This window comes from Grampus griseus (genome assembly GCF_964374135.1).
Source record: "Grampus griseus genome assembly, chromosome: 20".
Lineage (NCBI taxonomy): Eukaryota > Metazoa > Chordata > Mammalia > Artiodactyla > Delphinidae > Grampus > Grampus griseus.
In genome coordinates, this window is record NC_139014.1 from 30518144 (window position 1) to 30535684 (window position 17541).

Below are 17541 nucleotides of genomic sequence, written 5' to 3' on the forward strand. Positions count from 1 at the left end.
ACTCAGATAGGAGCCTTCCAGGTGTGAGTACTCCCTGCCTGCCCCGCCTCACCCAGAAGCCGCCCTGTGTGTCTCTGAGTTTGCGAGGAAGCTAGGGGGCGCATCCTTTTCTGAGCCACTCTTTGTGACCTTTCTGTGGACTGTCATTTGGATTGTGAGCCGAGGCTGGAGTCCCCAGAGGAATTCAAAGTCCACCTGGGAGGGAGGTATTGCAAGAAAACTCCCTCAGATCAGCCCCCCTGGAAGCCCAGTTGAGGAATGGTAATACGGCGGCCGTTTTCAGACACCCTCTGGCTTCATGGCGAACTTTCCCCAGAGCGGTTGCTTTTCTCTGCAAGGCCCCGCTGCCCCCATTTCGCCTCGTTTTCCTTCTTGCCCCAGCCATCAGCAGTAGCCACTGTTAACAGCTCCCATGTGTAAGAGGACTCACTCGTTTCAAGCATTTCACTTCAGTCCTTTAATTTAGTCCTGTACCAAACTATGAGCCAGGGATTATTGTCTTTTTAGGTGTGGGAACCAAGGCTGAGGGCTAAGGGGTAAGGTAACATGCCTAAGTAATACAGCCACTTACTGAGTGGGATGTGGTTTTTTTTTTTTAAACTTTATTGTAAAAATTTTCAGATAGACTCCAAATTGAGAGAGGCTGGTACAGTACATTCCCACGGACCCATCACCAAACTTCTTCGCTCCTTGTGGAGAAGCCCCTGCTCCAGTGCTTCTGGGGCCGCGGCATAGAGCAGACACCTTTGTGTGAATTAGAAGAAGGGACCCTTTCTCCAGGGTATGCAGCTTGGTAAGCAGAGCATAGGTTGGATTCCAGCCCCATTTGCCCCTTTGGAGGGGCACCTTGTGCAGTGAACAGCCCGTACAACTCTATGTGGTGGCCCTACCTGCCTCACTTGTCTCCTCATCTAGCTTTTGGCAGAAAGAGACAGAGTGATGATTTCTCTGGTTGGCCCTCAACTACATGGGGTCAGGGGAAAAAAGCTCAGCTGTTGGGGACTTTGGGGGCTAAAATAAATTAAGCAGGAGTGTAATTCCCAGAGGAGATAACTCTTGCTGCAGAAGAGGGTGAGGGCAGATGAGCCGTGTCTTTTGCTGCTCCTGTGTTCTTCCAGCCACCTGCTCTCTTGATGACTCCTCTTGGATGCCCTCTCCCCTCTGTTCTGTGCCCAGGGCAAGGGAGGCACTTGTGTGTGGCCGCATGGCTGGCAGGAGGGGAGCTGGTACAGCCCAGGGTATGAAAACCCGGTGCGAACTCAGTCTTGGCTGCTACCTTCCCGGAGTTGCTGGGACAAGCTGTCTTTGCCTCCTGGAAGCTTACCTTTTCTTGGGCTCAGTTTAGCCAGTGGCTGGGCGGGAGGTCCTGCTTTCACACCTGTAGGACTGCTCCTTTTAGTGCCAATGTAGGGCCTGTGGGTCACCAGATAGGGCGCATCTTGAGCAGAGGGATTGGGTCTTTTTCACTACTGTGCTCTTGGCTGTATGGACACGTTACAGCATCTAGTCTTGATGTTCTAGAAATATTTGTTGAACAAATGAATGTTAGACAAACAAATACAGCGTCCTGCAGACCAGAGAAATGTGCTGAAGGGCCCCGGTTGAACGATTCGTGTGTTTCAGCCAGGAGAGAAGCTAGGCTGTGCTGCAGTAATAATCAAACCCTGACATCCCAGGGGCTTGACACCATCTAGGGTTCATTTGTGCTCATGGAAAGTCTGACGTGGGTTAGACAGCCCTCCCCCACCTGTAGCCACACCATCTGGAATATGGGGCCATCACAGTTCCCCAGCCCCTGGCTTTTAACTGCCTTAGCAAGGAACTGACACCTGTTACTTCTGTGTGCATTTAATTTGTCAAGAACTGGTCACATGGCTCCAACCTAACTGCAAAGGAGGCTGGGAAATGTAGAGGAGCAAAGGATTGTCTTCATGGTTTCAAAGGAGAGGATTTTGTATTTCTTGTCTCTGGCTTTAAACCACTGGAGTGCCTCCAGCCTAATCAGTTATCCTCAGTTATAATTTTTTTTTTTTAAACACTAACAAGAAGGGAGCACCTGCCACTTTCTTTAATCCAGGGAAGGAGGCAAGAGATGGCACTGAAGGAGAGTCACTTCGCAGGGATTTTAACCTCTCCTTTACTACATTTTGGTCATGTGATATTCATTTGGTCACTCCACCTTTGTGAGCCTCTTTCCTCATCTGCAAAAGGAGGATAATTATCCACCCATCTGTTAGTTCAGACTCTACTGACTGCAAGTAACAGAAGCCAGCTTGAGCTATTTGAAGCCACGGGGGAATGGAGGAATCAAGGGCAGGAAATACGGCTGGCCTCCCAAGTGCCTGGAACTGGAGGATGCCACTGCGTCTGTGGATGTGTGCCAGATGTCATGGGTCCTCAGCCCCCAAATATACCCATCCTCCTTCCAGTAACTATCAGACTGAATTGTATCTCAGAACCTTGATTCAAATTCCCGAGGAAAGAGTCTGATTGTTCCTTTGTGTCAGCTGTCTCCTGCTGGTCCAAGCAGTGATGGTCAGGAACACATGGTCATATAGTAGCACCTGGCTTGGGGGCTGTCCACTGTGGATGGGGGTGGGGGCAGTCCTCAGAAAGGTGCTGGTGCTTACCTAGTTCAAGGGTTGTCGAGTTGATTGGATGATGTCTGTAAGAGCGCTTTGAGAACTATAAAGTGCTGCATAAATATGAGCTGGCAGGGTGGTGTGGGGTTTCTCGTTAGGAGTCTTGGAGATCGCACTGCCCTGGAGGGGGATGGGAGAGATTATAATGCTGTGGGAGAGGGTTTAAGTTTTGGTGGAGGCAGGCGAGCTGTTTGTTGGAAGGTCATGGAGCAGAGACTGGAGGGAGTGGACAGGACTAGCGTGGGGGCATTGCCAGGGGTCAAGCTTCGATTATAGGCCGTTAGACCGTAACGTTGTAAAAGAGGGAATACTTGGAGTGTGCTCTCACCTGCCTCGGTAGTTGACACTGTGATTGTGGAAAGGATGTTAGCCCAGATCATGGCATTTCGGTCCTCGTCCGACACAGCCCCAGTGGGCTGTGTGACTACGAGCAAGGCTCTTCACCTCTTCGGGCTGAGGTCTGCTCTCTGAGGATGCTGTGTGCAGCGTATGCTTGGGCCATGTAACATGGGCATTAAGGCTTGCCGTCTGCAGTGAGACAGCTGGGTGTGAATCCTCCTTCACTTGCTAGCTATATGACCTGGGGACATTTCCTAACCTCCTCCAGTCTGTTTCCTCACTTGTGAAATGAGGATATTCATAGTACCTACCTCATTAGGTTATTGTGAGGGTTATATGACATGAAGGCTCAGTAAAACATCAGCTAACATGATTAACGGAAGCCAAGGCTGCCCGCTGCCAGGGACCTGTGGCCGCGTGGTAACACTGTGTGCTCCAGGCCTCTTGAGTCAGACTGAACATCAGGACTGTGGGGAGGGAGGGTGGGAAGCTGGGGGGCGGGGGCTGGGCATGGCCCACTAGAGGCAGCCTAGGGGGCTGATACTCAGGGCTTTCTAGTAATTCAGTTCCTCCCTGGAGGCCTGCGCCCTCCTCCCGACCTGCAGCCGCTTCCCAGCCCTGGCGCTGGGTGGGCGGTTGGCTGGATTCTGGAAGTTCAGTGACCCCCTTCCCTGCAGTCCTGGGAGGCCCCGGGTCTCAAACCAGATCCACGTTTGGGATTAAAGTGCTTCCCGTGGTGAAACTGCAGCTCCTGGAGAGTTAAAAAATAAATGAAGAAACCCTTCCGACCACAGAGCAATTTGAGGGCTGAATTATTCAGAGGCCCAGCTCCCTCTGGCTTCTCGGAGCGGGGCGGGGGGCGGGGGTGGGGCGGGGGGAGGGACCGGGAGGAACGTGGGCCTGGCGAGGCTGGAGCTGCCCGGCTGCCGCCGTCAGGCCCGGGGTCCCGGCGGCCCGCGGCTTCAGGCCGAGGCCGAGCCCAAGCCGGCCCCTCCCGACCTCCCTGGCCGCTGGGCCCTGGGCACTGCGAGAATGAATGACAGAAAGAGGTCGTGCGGGTCCTTGTCCCCGTGAGCGGACGGCCGGGCGGGGAGGCAGGGCCCGGAGGGAGGCGCCTCCGGCCTGCTCCGGGGGGAGCCTTAATCCTCTTTCGTCCCCTTTAGGAGGATGTTTTCTGATTTGAGGAAAATCGGCGCTTCCAGCAGCTGCGGGGTGCAGGAGAGGGGTGTCGGGGGCCCGCGGGGCCCCGGGGAGGGGGTCAGGACGGGTGTCCCGGCGCTGCGCCGGCTCCGGGCTGCCGGGAGGACCGTGGCCATGGCAACCCCGGCCGGGCTGCGGTCAACACGGACTTTCAAAGGGGGCCTTGTTCCCTGTGGGAGCCCTTCAGTTGCAGCCAGCGGGCTTTTCAGACCCGGGGAGGAAAGGGGGGCAGCGGGGAGGGGGTGGCCTGTTGGTGAGGAAGTGTCACTCCGGGTCCCCTCCTCCCCCGCCCCAGGCTTGTTTCCTGGAGGCCCCAGTTTCCACAGATCCTGCTTCTGGAGAATGAAAAGAAACGTAAGCATGAGGAATGTGTTCAGTCTCCAGGCAACAGGGTGTGTGTGTCTGTGTGTAACTGAGGGGAGGGAAGGAAGCTTGGAAAAAAAAAAAAAATCCCTATCCTGCTGGCCTCCAAGAATGGAAGGCCTCGGTGTCCTAGACCAGCGGTCCCCAACCTTTTTGGCACCAGGGACCGGTTTCGCGGAAGGCAGTTTTTCCACAGAGGGTTGGGGGGTTTGGGGCACGGTTCAGGCGGTTGTGCGTGCGATGGGGAGGCGCAGATGAAGCTCGGCTGTCTCGCCCGCCGCTCACTCGCCCGCAGCTCACCTCCTGCTGTACCGTCTGGTGCCTAACTGGCCGCGCGGATGGCTACCGATCCGCGGCCCAGGGGTTGCGGACGCCTGCCCTAGACGGATTTTAGCAAGCTAGCCAGGGCCACCTGAAGCAGATCTTTAAGACTCACGCATCCTTTGGGCAATGAATAGCAAATGAGAAAATATCAGAGAAAATACTAAGTCACTCGTTCAGTGTAATGTAACCAAATGGCAATTTACATTCTTATGTATTAGCCAGTGAAATTTAGTGAGAAAGCTGATCTTGGGAGCTTGAATAGCCTTTGCTGTCTTTGGGGGAGCTTGGCCGCTGGATTTCCCTCCCTTCGTTTTAACTCAAGTATAAAAATTGGGAAGAATGGCATGTCTACTCTCTAAGCACGTGTATCACTTTTCAGGTAGTCTCTGTACATTTGTTAACGACTGTGTGAATGATGAATGCATTTCCACTTAGGGCGGCTAGGGGTTAATAGCCAGATCTTCTCCCTTGACACTCCATCCCTCTTTGGCCTTGTCCGAAGGGGTGGCCAGCAGGGGCAGCCTCAGGTGTGGGGAGATGGGGAGGCAGGACATGAACTTGACTACCTCAGTTAACTGTTAACACTGGCCAGGCCTCTGTCAATCAGCTCTCCAGATCCCCCTGGGGATCCTTGAGCGAGGTGTTGGGAAAGATCCTAACCTTTCCAGCTCAGAAAGGAGCTGATTCTGGGCCTGCATTTATTTTCAGGTCACCATCAGCCTGAGGAAAACAGCGTTCAATCAGGTAGACTGGAGTTTCTACTGCTGCTGCTGCCCCCATTCTGGTCAAGAAAAGTGGGGGGTCAATAAACTTGAGTATACATAGGTGGGTGTCTTGGCCATTTAGCAAATGGTCCTCACACCCACAGGAGAGCATGAAGGGGGACTCATTCAGAGGTTGGACACTGAGACCCAAGTCAGGTGGCTGCATTCTCATCGGCCCCCATCTCCTCTGTCCCCTCCTGCTTTTGAGGTTTGGAGGTTGTAGATTCTTCTTGTCATCTGGGGGCGATGGTGCCATTTGAAGTGGCTTCTTCATTTGAAGTGAGGGTGGAGAGGGCTCAAGAACTTTCCAGACTCTTCTGATTAGCATAAAATAGGCACTGCATGGAGCACTGTCTGGAGCTTTGTGGAGAGAGGGAAATAAGAGATGTAGTTCATGCTTCTGGAGAGAGTCAGTCTAATGGATGAGTCAACCAGCACATTAAAGCAACATTAAGGGCCTGTAAAGTGACAGACATTCTTGTTTACGTATAGAATCTTAGACCAGAATCAGAATGTGTGTGGGGTGGGACCCAGGCATGGGTGAGTTTTAGAAGCTCCCCAGGTGTTTCTCATGCACAGCCAGGGTTTCTGGCCATCCCTCCAGTGCAGTGTTTGCAAATGGGGATGATTTTGTCCCCCGGGAGACATTGGCAGTGTCTGGGGACGTTTTTGGCTATCACAATTAGGGGTGGTAGTGCTACTGACATTGGTGAGAGCATCTTGTAGGGAAATAGCACATGGCAGGGTTTGGAGGTAGGAGAACGTGGTTTGCTTTCGCAAAGAAGAAAGAGCCTCGTGGTTTCATGAGAGTCAGCTGAGATCCGGAGTTGATTTTTCAGCCTGATTTTCGCCAGAGTTGGGTCTGTGTCTTGTCCAGACACTTTTGGTTTGGACGTCAAGCCCCTCTGTGTTTGCTGTGTGTGTCAGTAACCCTCAGGCCTTTCTGCGCCCTGTTGTGAGTCAAGTCAAGGAGCCCTTGTCAGGTACCATCAGCCTCAAGTGCCCAGCCCCACCCTCGGACTGACTTTCCCTAAGTCCGTGCATATATGAAAGCTACTGTGCAGAAGCTCGCCTTCCTGCTGGCTCCAGGAAGATGCAGTGCCCCTTGCCTTAGTTAATGGCTTGGCTTCATGGCCCCTTCGGTCATTTATTCCCTACTTCTTAGAGAAGAGTGAGGAAGTGTCCCTCGTCTTTCGAGTCCATCATGGTACCTGACACATGGCAGTTACCCCATAAATAGTTTTGAATGAAACAGTGAATCCCTGAATGAGTGGGAGATCTGAGCCTTTTACTGTGAATTGCCCCTTTAATAAGTACATAGTCCTTCAGTCCTTGGGCCATAAGTTAAATTAGGAGAGACAGACTGGTAATAAGGAGGAAAGTCTCTACGGTCAAGAACTTCCAGGGAATAAGACAGGTAACCTGAAGGAAGTGGGAACCATTTCCCCTTGGAGTTTCCCTGCTCGTGGCCCTTTCTGGCCACAGGAGTGGCCACTGAGGAGCCATTTCTGCCCTCCTGGGATGACCCAAACACGTGTGTGGTAGTCCTCCCTGGGCATCACTGGCTGAGATCCAGCTGCAGGGTGGCAGGAGCAGAGCTGAGGCAGGAGGCACAGTTTAATCAGAATACCTCCTCTTCTCGGGTCTGGTTATAGGTAGCAAATGCCTCAGAGCCGCTCTTCTCTGCCCTTAAGGCAGTTTTTCTGCAACTCAGGAAAAAAGGGCCCCTGGTGTCCCAGGCTCAGGTTGGGGTGGGAAAGGTGTGTTGCTAGGGCTGCCTGTGATAGGAACCCGGTCCCATGCAGGGCCTTCTGCCCCCTCACAGCCAGTCCCGGGGGGAGAGCCTGTTCTCGGGCCCTTTGCTGGGCTCTGGCTGGCTTTGTCCAGTGGAGTTTCTGGAACCAGCCTTATCTGCCCCTGTGTGATGTGCCGTTAGAAACTTGTTCCTCAAGTCGGGTCCCCAGACCAGCAGCACCCACGCCACCTGGTGAGAAATGGAGAGTCTTGGGCCCCACCTCGGGCTGCCCAAGTCAGTCTGCATCTTAACAAGAGGCCCAGGTGGTTTGCGGGCACGTAAAAGCCTGAGGAATGCCTTGCTAGAAGACTGCTCGCTGAGGGGGGCAACTGCGGGGGTGGCCTCATTTGAGGGGCGTAGGTGCCCGTCCTTGCAGAGCGCTTTAGGGCAGTGCTTCTCAAACTCTGAGGTGAAGGATGGGTGGTTTATTTCATTCTTCTGGGGACGGATATGTGGCCCGACGAGCATGACCCTCTGCACAAGTCTTAACTGGTCTATATGCTTTCCCTATTCAAAGAGGCAAGTCTCCCGTCGCATGTTTGAATGTGGTAGCAATATCAAATTGCTAGAAACATCTCTAAACCCTTACTTACTCTCTTTTCCTGTGCTTATCTTGCCAAGGATACACGACTAACAGTTTCTGAATGGTCTGCAGACCTGCTTTAAGTGGCCCTGGTCTAGGGCCCCATCTTGGGGTCAGATAGACTTGGGTTTGACCCCTGGTTCTGTCACTTAACTTGCTGTGTGTTCTTGGGCAGCTGTTTAGCCTCTCTGAGTCTTAATATTGTCATCTGTAAGTCAGAGATAATAACGCCTCTGCCTCCTAGGGTTGGAGTTAGGGTTAAATGAGGTAAGCGTGGGTGGAGCGCAGAATGCGTGCTCGATAATACTGGCTGTCAGTTGTGGGCAGCAGCAGCACTGTTACTGTTTGCTGTCTTGGAGCATCTGAAAATGAGGACAGTGGCTGCAGTTAAGGGAATACCATTGCTTTTAGCTAGACAGCTGTCTTTAAAAGTGTAGAAAATTCGTTTGGAACAGAAACTTTCTTCCCCCTGTGAATTTCTGATAGTTTAGGGCTGCAGGTAATGTATTTTCCTCTGTCTGAATCCAAGCAAAACCAAGGATCAGGATTGGGACAATGTTGGAACTTGTTTTGCAGCGGTGGAAAGAAGTAAGAAGCAGTGGATAGGAAATCCCTTTCACCCGCCGGGTGGTGGATTTTCAGTGCTAAGTTGCCTAATTCTAAACGGCCAGTGCATCATCTCTTTGCGGAGAAATTCAGCTTCCCGCTTGGATGTTTCATCAGAACGAGGAGATGAAGTGAAAGAGTAGAGGACTCAAGTTAGAAGATCTGTGTTCTGGAGTCAACTTAGCAGGCATGGATTGGGGTGTCACCTCACTGGTCCATGTTTGTTAACCTCTTTTTGGGTTCCAGACCCCTCTGATAATCTAAAGAGAACTTCGACACCCTCCTTCACCCTGAAGGGTGTATGCACACCCAAACACATTCAATTGTGCATTTGATGTCGTTGGGGGGAGATCCCTGGACCTCATCGAAACCTCAAGCACCCTTGGCTAAGAAGCTCCACAAGGCTTGTTACTAGTGTACTAGAATATCCAAGTGGCAGGTTGTGGAGTCAGAGTGCAGGGGTCTGAATCGTTCCTCTGCTGCTTGCTGGCTTGTTGAACTTGGGTACATTAATTATCTCCTCTAAGCCTCAGTTTCCCCATCTATGAAGTCGGGACAAGGATAGTACTTACCTCATAGGGTAGTTGTGAAATTAGATGAGGTAATATCTGTCAAATGCCTATGTTGCATTATTACTGTTTAGCTTACAGAATGCCCATTGCCCTCTGGAGGAATCCCACCTTGGTAGCAAGAACTTGTGCTGTGCTGATTTGAGAGCAAACAGTATTTGGACTGAGACCATGAGGCTTTCCTTTGGATGGGTGTGGAGTGGCCCCCTGACATACCTCTGGGAAATTTGGAAAGTTGGACAGCTTTGGAGCAAGGCTTCTAGAAGCCCTCGCGGCCCAGCTGCTCCCGTTCAGTAATTTCCATGTGCCATTGTTGGTTTTGGCTCCAGGCTGAAGATCCCTGCCTCTGGAGCTTCCCTGAAACTAGACGCCCGACCCAGAGGAGCAGGGAGGAGGGGAAGGAAGAACAGAGAAGCAGACTTTTTTTCTCTCCTTAATTAACTCAGGCTCTTTTGCTCCCTGGGCTTTTGGGCTCTCGCAGCCCCAGCAATTAGTGGGAGTGTTAACTGGGGTCAGGGCAGAGGCCGGCCTTCAGGGAACTCCCGGGGAAAGTACTGGGGAGAAGGAAGTGCCTCTCAGGCAGGAATGAGGGCTTCGCCTCTGGCCGCCTGGGCCGCTGCCCCCTTTTAGCTGAGCCACCCCCAGTTCCAGCCCCAAGTTCGGGCTCAGCTGTCCCGGGAGAATAGCGAGGAGCTAAAGGATTCCAAACCTCGGCCCCCACCTACCGGGCCTTAATTACATCAACGCACAAAGCCGGGGTGGCTGCTCAGCCTGTCCTGGTGAACAATCGCATCCTGTTCTCACGGCCTGTTTTCCCCCAGCTGCGCCTCTCTTTCATCTCGGCCTCTTTCCCAGGGACGCGGGGCTCGTTTCCAGGAGGCCAGAATCTGGGTTCTAACCTTCTTACTTCTTCCCTAGTCTCGCTGGTTTTGTTTACTCCTTTCTCCCTTTCCCTTTCCCCTCCGGTTCAGGAGCCCCATCCTATGTTCCTGAGGCTGCCCCATCCAGTCCTGTTTTAGAGTGTGTGGGTGAAGGGCTTGAAAAACAAGGCATGTGTCTGTTTTTGCTTCTAATTTGCATGTTGTCATGAGAGAGAAGCAAAATGCCCCCGCTTTATAATGACGCCCCGCTAGTCATAATGCCACCTTCCATTTGTTTAGCATCTGATAGTCTTAGAAATACCATCGCATGCATTTCTCGTGGATCCGCACACGTTTTGATGCAGTAGCGAGGATGGGTACCGCTTACACCTAATTTAGGGGAGTGAAGCGGCTTGGCACCAGCCCCATGGCTAGGAAGCCACAGAACAGGGACAAAACCCGGGTCTGGACCCGGGCGCTTCCTACCTCCTTGGCTTCCTGAGTGTGGGCCTTTTTCAGTCCACCCCAGGGTCTCAGCAGAAACGCCTTGGGCAGGAGGACGTCCAGGGCCCACCCCCCGCCCCCACGCCCCGTCAGTGATGGTGAACTTGAGCTCCTTGCCGTGATGAGCTGTGAGCTGCGAGTGAGGAGCCCCTGAGAACTGGCATTTCTGGTCTCTCCACTTGACTCTGCCCCTTCCCCAGCTTCAAGGGACAAGGACATCAATTTTTTCCTATTTTACTGTTGCTATTCCAGATACTTAGGTCTTTAAAAGCTCCAGAGGGCTTCCCTGGTGGTGCAGTGGTTAAGAATCCTCCTGCCAATGCAGGGGACATGGGTTCGAGCCCTGGTCTGGGAAGATCCCACATGCCACGGAGCAGCTAAGCCCGCGTTCCACAACTACTGAGCCTGCACTCTAGAGCCCGCGAGCCACAACTACTGAGCCTGCACTCTAGAGCCCGTGAGCCACAACTACTGAGCCCGCGAGCCACAACTACTGAAGCCTGCACGCCTAGAGCCCGTGCTCTGCAACAAGAGGACACCGCAGTGAGAAGCCCGCCCACCGCAATGAAGAGTAACCCCTGCTCGCTGCAACTAGAGAAAGCCCGCGAGCAGCAACGAAGACCCAATGCAGCCAAAAATTAAAAAAAAAAAAAAAAACTCCAGAGAAGGAGCTTCTCTAGTCCTGTCCACATTCCAGTGTCTCCTGGCCCTGGCCCACAGCCCAGGCAACTGACCCTGTGATGGGGACGTCTCAGTAAGCAGGACCTGTGGAAGCTGCTTTCTGGGCCTGGGCTTCCCTGCCCAGTTGGGTGACAGGCCTGCAGCCCATCCACAAGGCAGCAAAGCACAGGCGGCTGGGTGACTGCCGGGCCCCTGGGAGGATCTTTGCTTGCAGAGCCCGGCCTGGTGCAGGCGGCACAGCCCCTGTAATTAGTGTTGTTTTGGCGACAGCTGGTGCTGTTCCTTCACTTTAAACCTCTTCCCTCCTTCACATTTGCACAGGGCTTAGGGACCTGCCATTCCCCCTCCCGCCGGCATTCCCAGGAGGCTCCTGAGCCCCATATGGTGAAGCTCAGCTCTCTTCTGTCCTTGTGCTGGTGGGGCTTTGCAGCACAGGCAGGAATCCTCCTCGGCCGGGAGTCTCGAGGGACGCTGGAGCCTGCAGTGGCAGCTGTCTGCTGCCCCCAGCGTGGGGCAGAGCACCTGACTGCACTCTTTCAGTAGGCGCCTTTCAATAGAGTCCTTTAGAGCACTTTAAGGATTAAGGGGCTTTTTGTTATATTCCCTGGAGAATTCCAGCCCCTTGGGAAGGGTCCCCCACTGGCCCGCTGGCCCAGGTCTGAGCACCATAGCCCCGTGGCCTTGGACTGCAGATGTGCCTGTTCCATCTCATTGCTGTGAACTGTCTCGCCTGGGCTGTGCCCTCTCTGCAAGTCTTCATCCTGACTCCTCAGACACACGGACTTTAGTCAGAATGTGCTCCTCTTGTAAATCAACTGTCCTTCAATCAAAAAAAAAAAAAAAGAATGTGCTCCTTTGACCCCTGTGTAGTTTACCTTCTACATTACATTCCAGAAAAACTGGAAAATGCTTAATTTCCAAAAAAAGTGATCATTCTGATCACTTAAATGGTGCCACCAATAACATTTGATTGTGTCTCCCTCTGTTCTTCATCTTTTTTTTTTTTTTTTTTTTTTTGCGGTACGCGGGCCTCTCACTGCTGTGGCCTCTCCCATTGCGGAGCACAGGCTCCGGACGCGCAGGCTCAGCAGCCATGGCTCGCGCCCAGCCGCTCCGCGGCATGTGGGATCTTCCCGGACCGGGGCACGAACCCGTGTCCCCTGCATCGGCAGGCGGACTCTCAACCACTGCGCCACCAGGGAAGCCCTGTTCTTCATCTTAATGTGCATAGATTCTTAAACAGTCAGTTGTTATCTTACTGATGACATACTTCTGCATGTAGCTTTTTCATGTAACACTGTAGAATGAGCATTCTTAATGAAATGGTGTGGTTCTAAAACATTTTCAGTGGCTATGCTGTTGCCTCCTTGTGCATCCCCTGTTGTTCCCCTCCATCTCCAGCTTGTCTGTATGTTAAGCCTCAGACCTTCATGGAGCTGGATGGTCAGGAGCCACTGTCGGGGTTGTATGGGTGTAATATTAATCCAGAGCTGCAAGGGTGCTGGGAGGAGGGGCCTGGGGCCAATGGGACAGAGGCTCCCAGCATGGCCTCTTTGGCCCTTGGTGCTGTAGTCCTTGAACGGCCCCCGGCTGTTTCAGGAAGTCTCCATGACTTATGCAGGGGTGAGGCGATGGGGCACAGGTTCAGGTTGGCCCTCAGGGCCCATGGGCACATTTCCAGCCTTGGGCCTGGCATGGTGGCCCGGGTGCTGGGAACATGCAGCTGTGACTCAGCTCCGTCTCCTTCCTTGAGCTGTTGGGTTTTTGGACCCTAGCTGTATCCCACAGCCGGGCCTTCCCCTGAAGTCTCCTGTACTCACCCTGGAGTCGTCAGGTGCATTTCACCCTCCCCTCAAGGGCCTGGGGACTGCAGGGGTCTGGGCTTAGCCACCTGAACGTCAGGACAGACACCAACCGTTTCTCCCAGTATCTCTTAACTTCTGATGAGGATAATGATTAATAACGAAGCCACTTTCAGTTCTGTTCATTTATACGCTTTTCCCTTTCTTGTGAAAGGGTAAGTTGAGGCATCGAGAGATTTTAAGTTTTGAGCTTGGCTTCCGATCCTGACTCTGTCCTCTGTAGGTTCCATTACTTATCCACTGAGCCTCAGTCTTCTCACCTGTACAATGAAAGCAGTGATGCCTGACTTGCGAAGTTGACGTGAGGATCCAATTAGAGTATTTCTGTAAAATTCTCTGGCACGTAATAGGTGCCCCGTCAGTGTTGGGTTGTTGATGTTGTTTAGGGTCACAAAATGCACCACCCTCAAAGCCGGAGGGACTTGCCCGTCCAGCCCCTTCCCACCTCATGTTTCCCTGGAGTCCCTTCAACTGTGCACTTACCTAGCCAGCTCCAGGCAGGAAGCTTTCCTGCTTGGCTGCTCAGAGGAAGCAGGCGGACCAGAGGTGCAGTTGTTTTCAGCTCCTTCTGGATGGGCCATGGTGCCAGGTCGGGCCATGCCCTCCTACACCCCGCCGATCTGAGCGAAAGTAACTAGGACCCTTTCCTTCTGGCTTTTGTCTTCGACGGTGTTGAGAAGGCAACTCCACAGGAATGCAGGGTGCGGTGTCATGATTAACTTGCTAGTGTGCCTTTGTGGCCACGCGTGTCTGCAGGCTCTTGCTAAGACCACCCCTTCCTGCCTCACCCACCACCGCCAAAAAACAACATGAAGCCGAAGAGAGAGTCATCTGAGGACAAGCTCTGGTTCTGGGTCCTTGTGCCCCAGTCTGAGGGCATATAGTTGGCTGTCTACTTCCAGGAGGCAGTGAGCTCTAGCCTGGCTAGACAGAGCCAGCCTTTGAGACTTCCAGAGAAGAATCTTATAAACTTGCCAGCCATCTGCCCAAGACCTTGAGTTTTGGGTGCCGTTCTTCCTGAGGCCATGAAGCAGTAGCACTGGCGTCACCTGGGGGCTAGTTGAAAATGCAGACTCTCAGGCCTCACGCTAACCCTGCTGAGTCAGAACTTGCATTTTAGCAAGGCCCCTAGGAGATTCGTGTGCACGTTCAAGGTTGAGAAGCAAGGATTCAGAGCACAGTTCTCAATCACAGGTGCACATTAGAATCACCTGGAGAGCTGTAACAAATGTACTGATTCCCTCGGGCCTAACCCACACGACTGAATCAGAGTCACTGGGGATAAGGTCTGGGCACTGGTATTTTTTTAAAAGGAAAAAACTTTCCTTAGTTGATTCTAATGTGTGACAAGAGTGGAGAACTGATTTAGACAGACCCCTGTCTTTGGGTTGGATGGTCCTGAGTGAGATGATCATGATGGTAATAGTTGCTATTTACCGAGCTCCTACTCTGCACGAAAGGCTTTATTCTTATCTAGAATCTTCTTTTTAAACCCGAAAGGTGCCGGTTCTCTCACTGTCTCGCATATGAGAAAACTGAGGCTCGGAGAGGTGACGTTAGGTGCCTAAGGCCACGTAAGTATATTGGGGCTGGAACTGCCTGCGTGGAGGCTTCTTTCGCCATTACTTCACTGTAGCTGAAGCTCGTAATGGTTTCGAAGGGCCTGGTTCTCACTGGAAAATCTGACGGGATTCTTTTCTGGCTCAGTTTCAATGATACCTTCAGACTGTGTGGTTTTAGGATCATTCGGTTTGAGGAAACGCACAGCAGCTTTTAGTCTTCAGATTTGTGCATCTCTCAGAATGAGGGGACAAGTTGCAAAGGAATGATGGAAAAATCTTAAGGAAAAGGAGGTATTTCCAAAGGTCATAGAGAACCCGACCCAGCTCTATTTATTTTAAGCTAGCTTTGTGGGTTGGAGCGAGTGCCTTTATCCCTGTGGACCCAGACTCCACCCCTCCCCCGAGACAAGCTAGGGGAGGACTTGCTGCTCCTTCCGGTTCTAAGATAAAAGTGGGGAAACTAAGGCATCGGCCAGAGGGAGCCGAACTGTGGACCCTCAGAGCAGCTGGGAGGCAGCGCCGGGGCTAGGGCCGTGTGTGGGGAGGCATGGAAGGCACAGCAGAGGGGAGCATCTGTGCCCCAACACAGCATCCCCGAGTCCTGAGCCTGCAGAGAAACCCGGCGAGGAGCAAAGAGAATGGGCAAGATGCTGAGAAAGCCCTTTCTCTCTGTGTTTTGAACCACGTCCAAACCTAACTTTTAAGTTCGAATAAGGATTTGAAAATCAGCCTGGGGCTCCCACGGACTCTAAATCCAGGTTGCTGTGTGTGTCTTCCTTATAAAGTCATGGACTGCCTGTGTTTGGGGAATGGAATGAGTGAGGGGGAATGTTTCACTGCTTTCTTTCGTCGCTTTTCCTTTCAAGAAACACAGCACCCTGCCCTTCACACAGGCCTCTTGTGCATTTCGCTGCACGGTTGGTCCCTGCACCCATGCTGTGGGGCTTGGAAGGGTACGTGGGGCGACCCCCCTTTATAGTGGGGGAAACACAGGCCCACAGATGCCAAGTGAGAGCCCTGCTGTCCCGAGGCAAATTAGGGGCAGAGCCTGGCCTTGAATCCAGTTCTTATGACTACAAGCCCAGCAACCCTTTTCTTCTACCAACACTTCCCTAGGGACCCCCTTCCTGGCCTTCTGGGGAACTGTCATGCTTTTTATGAAAAATTGTGTAACCAATAAACAACTCCATTCTTTTTATTAAAAATTTCACATAATACAAATGGCCTGAGACTTCCCTGGTGGTCCAGAGGCTAAGACTCCATGCTCCCAAGGCGGGGGGCCCGGGATCGATCCCTGGTCAGGGAGCTAGATCCCACATGCTGCAACTAAGAGTCCGCATGCCGTAACTAAAGATCCTGCATGCCACAACTAAGACCCGGTGCCGCCAAATAAATAAATAAATATTAAAAACGAAAAATATAAACAAATAAAACAAATGGCCCCCCCTTCCACCACCCCTTCTCCCCATCCCATACCACTCCTCAGAGGTAACCACTGATGAGTGTTTGACGTGAGTCCTCCCAGCCCTTTTTAAAATACGCCTTTTGCATGTGTCACTGATGGATTATTGTAACCCTTAACCACCTTGCTTGCTTTACTTGCCAGCTGTGTGTGTGCACGTGTGGAGAAAGCAAACATTCTAATATTGCCTTCAGCAAGATAAAACCAGGTTGTAAATCAGCTGGACTGGTGATCTAGAGCAGGGATTCTCCAACAGGGATGTGCATGGGAATCAACCGTAGATTTTGCTAGAATGCAGATTCTGATTCAGTAGGTATGGAGTAGGCCCTGGGATCCTGCATTTCTAATAAGGTCCCAGTCGGTGCAGATGCTGCCAGTCGGAGGCCGCACTTTGAATAGGGAGGGTTTAGAGCACGGGCTCTGGAACTGAACAGACCCCCTGGGCCTTTAACCTCTAGCCGACTGAGCTGGGCAAGTGTGTAAGCTTTCTGTGCTTATAAATCGAGGAATAAGAATGACACCTTGCCGATAGGATGGATGTGAAGACAAAATGAACTGGGGCCTGTGAAGCACCTAGTCCAGTGCCTGGCACATAGTAAGTGCTCAGTAAATATCAGTTATTAGTACCATCTGGAGATAGAGGCCATCAGGTTGTCCAAGCCAAACAGAAAACACTTGCTGGTTGGCTACTATTTGGTGCTGTTCGTGCCGTGCACTTCTCTGTTATTCATTTAATGTTATCATCATCAAATCAGGATTTTTTTTTTTTTTTTTTTTTTTTGGCTGTGTTGGGTCTTCGTTGCTGCGCGCGGGCTTTTCTCTAGTTGCGGAGAGCGGGGGCTACTCTTCGTTGTGGTGCGCGGGCTTCTCATTGCGGTGGCTTCTCTTGTTGCGGAGCACGGGCTCTAGGCGTGCAGGCTTCAGTAGTTGTGGCTCGCGGGCTGTAGGGCGCAGGCTCAGTAGGTGTGGCACACGGGCTTAGTTGCTCTGCAGCATGTGGGATCTTCCCGGACCAGGGCTCGAACCCGTGTCCCCTGCATTGGCAGGTGGATTCTTAACCACTGCGCCACCAGGGAAGCCCCACATCAGGATTTTTAATATGCTTCATATGGTATTATTCCCATTTGCTTATGGGGAAGCTGAGTCTCAGGGAGTTTGGGTGACTTAACCAGATCCACACAGCTAAGAAGTAGCAGAAATAAACTTGCACCCTGGGTCCAGGTCGAATGCTTGTCATATGCACTGCGGCTGCCTTCTCTTGAGAACCTATTACTCTCATGGCCCAGTGGGTGGTGTGGAAGCTACAGCCTCTGAGTGTGGCTCCAGGGAAGTAAAGACACAGGCTTCAAACTTTTTTTGCTCCCACACCTGCCAAAAGAATTTTGAAAAACTGTATCTCCTTACACATTTAAAACTTCACATATA

General features: G+C 52.2%; 1 protein-coding gene across 2 annotated transcripts in view; it reads left to right on the forward strand.

The window, feature by feature from the left end:
* CUEDC1 (CUE domain containing 1) overlaps positions 1-17541 on the forward strand; it is a 76674-nt gene that overhangs the window by 10052 nt on the left and 49081 nt on the right. The window contains exon 2 of one of the 2 annotated variants that reach the window (XM_082678315.1): positions 14593-14666. The exons of the other annotated variant lie outside the window; for it this stretch is intronic. The gene's annotated coding sequence lies outside the window, so the exon portion shown is untranslated. The remainder of the gene's footprint in view (positions 1-14592; positions 14667-17541) is intronic. 2 annotated transcript variants of the gene reach the window in all.